Genomic DNA, 9367 nt, shown 5'->3' with positions numbered 1-9367 from the left:
CCATTTACTACTTGAAGAGCCTTGTGGTGCTTGAGAAGACCTTAAGAATGGAATTTATGTTTAAATAACCACATACATTTGATAACATTAACATCCGGGGTCTAGGTACTAAGTCTCATGTCTTATTTTTAATCAAAGTACTCTATCATCATACATTGCGGTCTTCCAGATATGGTCTTGCGTGGAGTGACATGGGACTTGGGTAATGGTGGTAGTGTGGATTTATTGGTATTGATGTTGCAAGGGAGTCTTGGTTGAAAAATCCTATCTTTTGATCTGGTTTGTATCATATGGGTGGGCTGTGGGGGTACAATTTGTGGGATGGTTTATGGGGTGGGTTCAAAGGATGATGAGAAGAGGTTTTTTGGGCTTTTGGGGTGAGTGAGGTTGGGGTTGGTAAGGTTGGGGTGCGTGATGTTGGGTAGTTGAGGTTGCGGTAGCTATGGTTAGGGTATGTGTGGTGCGAGTAGGGGAAGGTGGTTATGTTTTCGAGGGAGGGAACGATGTAGAACAATAGAAGGTGAGTGAGAAGGAAAAATATAAGGTGGAAGGGGGTGGTTTATTAGTAGATAGGAAGTCATATGGAGAAGACACAATTGTGACAGTACAAAAATGTGTGTTTATTGAAGGTAACGTGTCAAGAGATAATGATTTTGTTCAAAGATACATGAGGTGGTAATATTTAAATTTGTTTATATGATACTTCCAAAAGTGAGTCATATTATCTTTTCATCAGGATTGAAGGCTGAACTTACAAATATTTTTCTTGAAGTGTAATAGTGCTTGGTTTGAGTTATGTGAATATTAGTTTCATTTCTTTTCTTCATTCATAAACACATTGGTTTATATTCATTAATATTTGGACATCTTACCTCAATTGATACTTTTTTCTCTCTTACTTACATCCTTATTGTGGCATAGAAGATGATCCTAAACCATGAAAATAGTTGTGTAGAATAATTCAGGTCTAAATATGAGTAAAATATTTCAAACCCGATTATAACTGCAAAATATCTTGTGAATGCGACACTCTATAGAGCACAAAATTGTGACAGATGTTAGTGTCATAAAGACAATACATGCGCTATAAAGCCAACGAGTAGCTTAGTATAAGTAAGAGCTTTTGTAATTACTATGCCATAGATGATTATAAATATAGTTCAAAAAAGAGCAAACCAAAAGGCTTAGCATTACTAGGAGGAGCATAAACTCAACAACAACATCAAATAACTTGCATGTAGCATAGGAAATACCTGGTTGCTTGGCAGGAGGACTAGTTCTGATTTGAAACTTCTGATAGTTGCTTATAATTTCACAAATTTCGGCAAACCGTAGATAAGAGTGTTGTGCTTTTTGCTATTTTTGATCTAGGTCTGGAAAAATCCCAAAATTTTTATGTTTAACATCCACCAAATATAGCAAAAACATGTGTAGAACTTGGAATAAATAAATATACCAGGAACTAAATTGAACTAAAAAATCTCCAGTCCCAAGGTTCTCAAAATTGAGAGAGAGAGAGTAATAGAAATCGATATTCTCTAAAGAATATTGTAAACATAAATCCATATCACTTTAAATTGATACTAGTTCGAGCAATCGATGCAAAGAGAAAGACGATGATGAATGATTTGAGCGACGATGAGGAGTGAATCAAGCGATCACGATTCAGAGATTCAACTTATAATTTGTATCGACGAGCGAAAGATTCGAGTAGAGCAGAGCAACGATGATTGATTTTAGCGACCCAAAAATTCTAGGGCTCGTCCGCAGTACCGAGCGACCAAAATCATCTAACACTTTATATTTTTATATAATTTTGATTTAATTTTTGAAATAAATCTTTTAGAATGGGTAACTGAATTGTTTTAGCTAATCTAATTTTTTTTTATCTTTAGATAAGTTTAACAAGGTGTCACTAAAACTTGATGCAACTTTTAAGATAGTTTTTTTAGTAAAAAAATTCTGAAAAGCTTCAGTGACATATGCCAAATCGTATAATTAGTATGTAAATCCTTCCCTAAACATCATACAACCTTTAGTTACACTTCTCATTTTTGTCATTTAAATCATTCTCCATAATATATCTTTGGATACACTTCTTTAAACTTCTCACTCAAAACTCAATGAATTGACAGATCAACAAAAATTAAGGGGTTTGGAGGCTCGGGTGGACTCAATGGAGGAGACTCTGGGAGAGAGGATATATGGCATTGACAGCTCTATCGTCCTCACAGAAAATCAGTTGGAGTTAGTAAAGAAGATGAAGGATGAAAATAAAATTACCCTAAACAACTTGGCATCAAATTCTGTTTCGAAAAAGGAGTTCCAAGTGTTCCAGAGTTGCATCCTTAAAAACTTTGTGATTTTATCTCATAAGATGTTTGAGATGCAGGCTCAAACCCAAGCCACTATAATAAGCCACCTCACAAACCTCAAACAGTCTCAAATGGATCACCCCATACATAAGCCCAAACACAAACACCTAGCCAACCCCCCCCCCCCCCAGTGACCATCTATTTCCACAAACAACCCCATACCTGCTATACCCAAAGCCTATATGCCCAATACAGAGGACTCTGACACTATAGCACGGTACAATGAGCTTAAAGAAGACCTGGTAGATCTAAGGTATATGACCACACTAATCAGAAGGTATCTTCAATATATAAGCTACAAGAAGTAGGCTGGCTCCTCAAAGAGGAAGCATGATGATCAGAGTGACTCTGATGATCATGAGGGGGAGAAAGGGAAGAGATTGAGGCTGGAGGAGCCTGCAGAATTAACTAAGGAGACAGAAGGGGAAGCTGAAGGGGAAATCCAAGGAGGACGGGAGGAAATCAAGAAGAGACTGAGGAGGTAAACACCCTGAAAGAGATAGAAATTGAGGAGATGGAGGTGGAATAAGTAGTCGTTGAAACAAAAACAAGGGCTGATGATGAAGCCATGATGGAAACAAAACAAGCAGTACCAATCGTCATTGAGATTACAAGTTCTGATGGGGATTCTAAAATCCCAAGTGATGAACTAGAGGACAAGCATGAGAAAATTTTATCAAACTCATGTCTTAAAATTATTCCTTACATTCCATTCTTTCAACATTCATTTATTCTTTCATTAATTCCAAAAATACAAAGAATAGAGCAACCTGAAGAAGAACCTGTTGTTCAGACTTCTAATAAAGAAGTAGGATTTGAAGATGAGTTGGAACTCTATAAGAATGATGGAACCATGGTCTTCCTTGAGAACTTAAATCATATGTTCTTAACAGACAAGAGGATAAGGTACTTCAAGAGTATGAAATAGATGGCAAGTGGCTTGGAGAAGTCCAAATGATGTACTAAGAGATGATTAGCAGATTGAGAAGAAAGAAGGCTGAAATGAACTTGGATAGTCCAATAGTCCAAGTAGTTGAATTCTAGAGAAAATCCTTTGTTGTTGTGGACTATTTGGATCTAAAAGTTATAAGGGCTGACAACTGCATCTATCAACTATCTAGTGCAGACTACTCAAGGCTAAAGCTTTAGGACCAAATGTTCTTGCTGAATTTTTTCCAAAAGGCAAACATTTCTTAAGCTAAATTGGAGGAGCTAAGAAGGACCATGGGCATATACATAAGGAATCTGGGGTTACATGACCTTCAAGTTGTTGTGGATATAAAGCTTCCAAGAATAAATGGTGAAGATCCTCTCTTTGAAACCTTTGAGAGCAGCCTTCTTATTGGAAGATTCTCAAACATCCAGCAGCCAGAATACTACTTCAAAACATGCTCAAAGAGGTGTGTTCTGAAGGTCACCAGTTTACCTTTATTCACATATTAAGTCCTCAACTATTTTCTCCAAGAAATAGAAGACATTTCAACATCTCAAGTTGAAATTAAGAGAAATTCATTGAAGAAATTCAAGCCAGGCTAAAGCTGAGAGAATTGGTTAAAGAATGCCTCAATTTGGTGTTCAAGGAGGAAATCACAAAGAACGCCCTAGCCAAATATGTCTTTCTACCTTATGAGTAATATGTTACTGCAGATTTGAAAGAGTACAAAAAAATAAAGGCCACTAAATCTAGATGAATGGTTTCTTGAATTATGTGGACTCATTCGCAAGGAAGTCTGCAAACTTCAAAAGAGAGTATGAAGCCTTCAAAAACAAAATTGGGCAGCTAAGAGAAAATGTGTACTCTGAACTACAAATTACAAAGCTAGTGAAAGTAAAGCAGATATCCTGGAGGAGTATTGTCTACCAAGTCATTGCTACAGAAAGGGAAGACAGAAGGATCTTGAAAGTCCACAATGATCAATCTACAACAAATATACTAAGAATCCATGGCAATATTCAAGATCATGTAAGCACAATCTTTGAAGGAGATGAGAGAATTAGTCAATCTAGTCAAACTTTCAATATACGTAACTGATTTTACAATTGAGCTCTTACTTTTCTATTACACTAATGACAAGCTTTATAGGGTCAAAGATGAACCCTTCTAAATCAAAGTCAAACACGATGTCTATTCTACAATTATAGACAAAATTAACTTTCAAGACGAATACAATTTACACTGAAATACAGTCCTAACATTCTCCCCCTTTGTATTCAAGCTTGACAGAATTTACGCGCTTTGAATCTCGTTTGAACTTTATCCCATTGAGCACTTTATGACTTCTTCAAAACAATCTTCAGTTTGAAATCTTCAGACGATCGTTAGTTGAGAAAATCTTCTAACATTCTCCCCCTCGAATGTAGAACGGTGATGATCTTCTCTTTTGACAATGTAAAACAATATCAGCAACGATCTTCAGAAATGATCTTCAAGATACGATCTTTAAGAATTTCTTCAGACAAACAGATTCTGACATTCTCCAAACGAACTTCTTCAGATAAAATCTCAAACAATCTTCTCCAAAATTGAGCGATCTCTTCGATAAGAAATCTTTATCAGTAAACTGTTGCAAGGATGATCTTCACATTCAAAAACTCTTAGACAATGTGACACAAGAATAATCATCAGTTATAATCTTCAGTCACACTTCTCTAAGTCTTTTGCCGATCTTTGTTACTACTCCCTATTGATCTTTATAACATATTCCCCTTATATCGTTCGGAATTGAACATTTCATTCATTATTTCATACTCCCTCTTATGATCAAATGAGAATCATTAGCATCGTACACAAGAATGAATGAAACTTCAGCGAGAACCGTCAATTCATAAAATTTTAAGCAGATATTTTCTAATCCATTTGTTTAATCTTTTTAGAATTAAAGGGAATGAGAAGGTAACAACCAATTTCAACGTATGAAATTGTTCTCAATCTTATAAAAAGATTGGCCTGTGAGTATATGTGATAACTGGATCTTGGTTATCATCCGAGGTAATAAATACATGATTATTTGTTACAAAATATTTATGTGACAACATGATAAATTTGGTTTATTTGATCATGATATAGATGCATGTATGGAGGTATGTATATGTGGTAAGAGAAAATGAAATGTATGGTATGTATGCATGAGCATACACACATATAGTGTGTGTATGAGTATACATACTTGCATGGGAGATTTCTTTTGTAAGCATGCACATGGTGTACGGCTCTAGTAGTCGACTTTCCCTAAAGGGAAAGTATAAAAAGAGGTTATAGTCTCCATTCTCTTCTTCTTGCCTATTTTAAAAAGTTGTGCGATTTAAGGATAGAGGAAGTTGACCGGATTTCAAGTATCTGATTTCAAGAAGGTTGTTTTCAAAAAGGGCTTGTTAAGGTGAGTAATTTCTAAACCTTTTTGCATAAAACTTGTTACTGTTTTTATTTGAATGTTATTTATTATTGGAAAGAAATCAGTTATTTTGCTTAAAGGTTTTATCCGGACAAAGGCTGACCGGATTAAGTTTAAATCGGGCAAGGGTTGGGCGATTAAGCCCTAAACCGATCAAGCGTTAAGTGGTTTAGTTTTAAATCAGTCAAGCTTTGAACGATGTATTGTTCAGACTTTTTATCTAGACAAAAGATGGAATTTATTTCTAAGTGTTAAAACGGACATGTCTTGAGCGATGAGTTGTCCGGATTTGGTAAACCGGTTAAGACTTGACCGGAGATGAAGTCCGGCCAAGTCTATGTTGACCGGATTTGTATTGTGCCTTGTGCTTGATTGATAAAATTGTTATTTTATCATAAAATGTAGATTTCATATAAATGATTTTTGGATTGATAATGATTTCAATGGCTGCGGTCTATTTGAAATGTTTTGATGAGGAAATAAGGGTGGCATATCAAGGAGAGGTGTACCATGGGATAAGGGTGGCATATCAAGAAGAGGTGTATCATAGGATAAGGGTGGCATATCAAATAGAGGTGTACATTTGATATAAGGGTGGCATTTGTATGTGTGTTGTATGATATAACTCTTTCTATTGTATATCCCTTAAGACTACCGTGGTCTGGAATCTTTATTTCTTTGTGATATAAAGATTTAGGATCAAGGTTCTTATTGGAAATCATAGTCTGGATGTTATTGAGGAGAAAACATCAAGTTTGGCTTGATATATAACCTTGTTGATTTGAAAATGATTAAAAGTGGCATTATATGAAACCTGATTGGTTCAAAGGTATGATATTTGAATAGCTAAATGCTTAGCTTGAAAAGTGAAAAGGATTTGGTATTTTGTTCCTATTTCATTCATATATTTGTTATATATATGAATAGTTATTTTTCATAAGGATTTTGATGATTTTCACCCTGCAATATCATAATAGGGTATCTCACTAGACCATTCGGTCTAACTCTCGTTTTGTGATTTTAACTATGTATTGCAGGAGGTTCGGACGGTAAGGGAAAAGGGAAAATTTGATATTTTTCCTATGCGCATTTCTACATGAAGATCTGTCTTGATGTATAGTTTTGATTAATTAGTACAAGAAATGTATTTGAATTTTTGGACCTTGTATTTGGTTATAATAGATTCTTGTACTAAGGGACCTGAATGGGATAWTRTMATGTATTTCTTTTGTATGAAATATGTGTTACATGCAATGTGTGGTTTGGGGTGTTACAGAAAAGTGGTATCAGAGCCTGAGTTTAAGGGATTTAGGTGTTTAACAGCATGATACCTAGACTCAAACTATTTTATCGCATGTTAAGGGTCCCGGACATAGTTAGCTCCATTGGAAATAAATATGATAGGTTGAAAGAACAGTGTGTAAGGTAAATTTTAATTACATCTGGCTAGTGTAATTATGAATTTACAGGTACACATTTGAACTTGAATACTTCATTATATTTGGGAATTTGAATACGTGATTATTAACACAAAAACCTGAAGATGACTAGCCGAACCCGAAGATCTGAAAGAATGGCTCATCCAGAATCTGAGGAAAGGGAAGAATCGCCTGTTAATCTTTCGACTAGCACGTCTGGAAATAGAGGACGGGGAAGAACAAGGGGACGAGGCAGAGGAAGAAGTCAGTCTCAGGGAAGGGGTCGGACTGAAGTACATTATGAACATGAAGAATCCCACTCTCGGAATGTTCAGGAAAGATCAGTGCCACACCCTGAATATGTAACCAGGGACATGTTGGCTAAAGAAATGGGGAAGTTGTGAGAAACTTTGACTTTAATTATGGGAATTCCAGCCAGGGTAGAGACAGAAAGAATAGAAGTTCATCCCTCGATGCCAGTTACTCACAACAAGGAGGGGATAATAAAATATTTTTGGCATGCAAGCCACCAACATTTTTGGGAGAAAGAGATCCAGTGAAAGCCGTGTGCTGGATTAAAGAAATGGAATATTCAACACCATTCGGTGTCCGGAAACAGATAACGTTTGATTTGTTGTTTCTGTATTAAAGTCAAATGCTTTGTTCTGGTGGGATGTTGAATCGTCTGCCAGAACAGATGTTTTACAGACTTTGTCTTGGGTAGAATTCGTGGACCAATTCAAGAACTAGTTTTGTCCTAAGACAGCAGTGAGGCAAATGGAAGAATATTTCTTGAAGCTAGAACAAGGAAATGGAACAGTTCGATAATATACTGAAAGATTCATTGAATACTCTCGCTTTGCTGAACATTATGTTTCAACCAAATCCAGGAAGATAGAAAGGTATATTTGGGGTTTGAAACCCTCAATCAGAGAGTTTGTAATTGCCATGAACCCCAATACCTTTTCATTGACGGTAGACGCCGTCGAAGTGACCGAACGAAATAAAAATCGACAGCCAGAAGGAAAGATTGTAGATAAGAGAAAATGGGAGGGGCCTTCATCTTTTAGAGGACCGAAAACTGTAAGGTATGATAATAGATCTGAGCATAAGATTAGTGAGAAAGTCTGCACACAGTGTCAACAGGTTCACCAGGGAGAATGCAAGATGAATCCAAGGAAATGTTATAAGTGCGGCGAAGCAAGTCATCTGTTAGAAATTGCCCAGCTAATCGAAGGTGTTTTAATTGCAATTCTCCGGATCATATTCGACCGAATTGTCCCTTGTTAAGAAATCCGTAGTTAACAATGGGGAGTAACATGTCGGGTACACGGGGAAGGCCTACTGTGAACAGAGGAGGGCAAGGAGGGGCACGGGGACGGTCCTTCCAGATGACTAAGAACGAGGCAGAGGCATCACCGGATGTAGTAACAGGTACATTCCTTTTGAATTCAATACGTGCTAAGGTGTTATTTGACTCTGGTGCAAAGTTTTCGTTTATGTCACCATTGTTTGCTCAAACTACATGTCTGAATTCTGTGTTACTTGATGATGAGTTAGTAATTAATACTGCTAATAGTCACGAAACTGTTACTAGTGTGTTCTATAATTGTAATATTGTTATTGGGGACTGTGAACTTCCGATCCGGTTATTTCCCATGCCAATGAAGGAATTTGATATAGTGGTGGGTATGGACTGGTTGGCAAGGTATCAGGCTAGTATTAATTGTAATCAGAAAATGATCAGAATTGTTCTGCCAGATCAAGGAACATTTATTATTTATGGTGATCGTCAGAATCACCATACCAGTATTTTGTCAGTAATGAAAGCCCAAAAAAGTATTCGAAAGAAATGCCAACGATGTTTGGCATACGTAATTGATCTGAAGGAAGAAAAGGGAAAAGAAGAATCGATTCTGATTATTAATGAATATCCAGAAGTCTTTCCAGAAGACTTATCTGGATTACCATCCGACAGAGTTATTGAGTTTCGAATTGATTTAGTACTAGGGGCTGCACCAGTAGCAAAGGCGCCGTACCATTTAGCTCCATCTGAATTGAAAGAACTGGTTTGTTAGCTCTCATTTCCTTAAATGTAAAAGTATAGAAAAAGTAAACTGCGAGTATTGACAGAAGATGATCTGTCACAGAAGACAACAGAGGACCAACAGCAGAAGATGCT

Source organism: Cynara cardunculus (assembly GCF_001531365.2).
Source record: "Cynara cardunculus var. scolymus isolate 2C chromosome LG 3, CcrdV1, whole genome shotgun sequence".
In the NCBI taxonomy this organism is placed as follows: domain Eukaryota; kingdom Viridiplantae; phylum Streptophyta; class Magnoliopsida; order Asterales; family Asteraceae; genus Cynara; species Cynara cardunculus.
The sequence above is the reverse complement of the archived record's forward strand: the minus strand, read 5'-3'. Positions refer to the sequence as shown.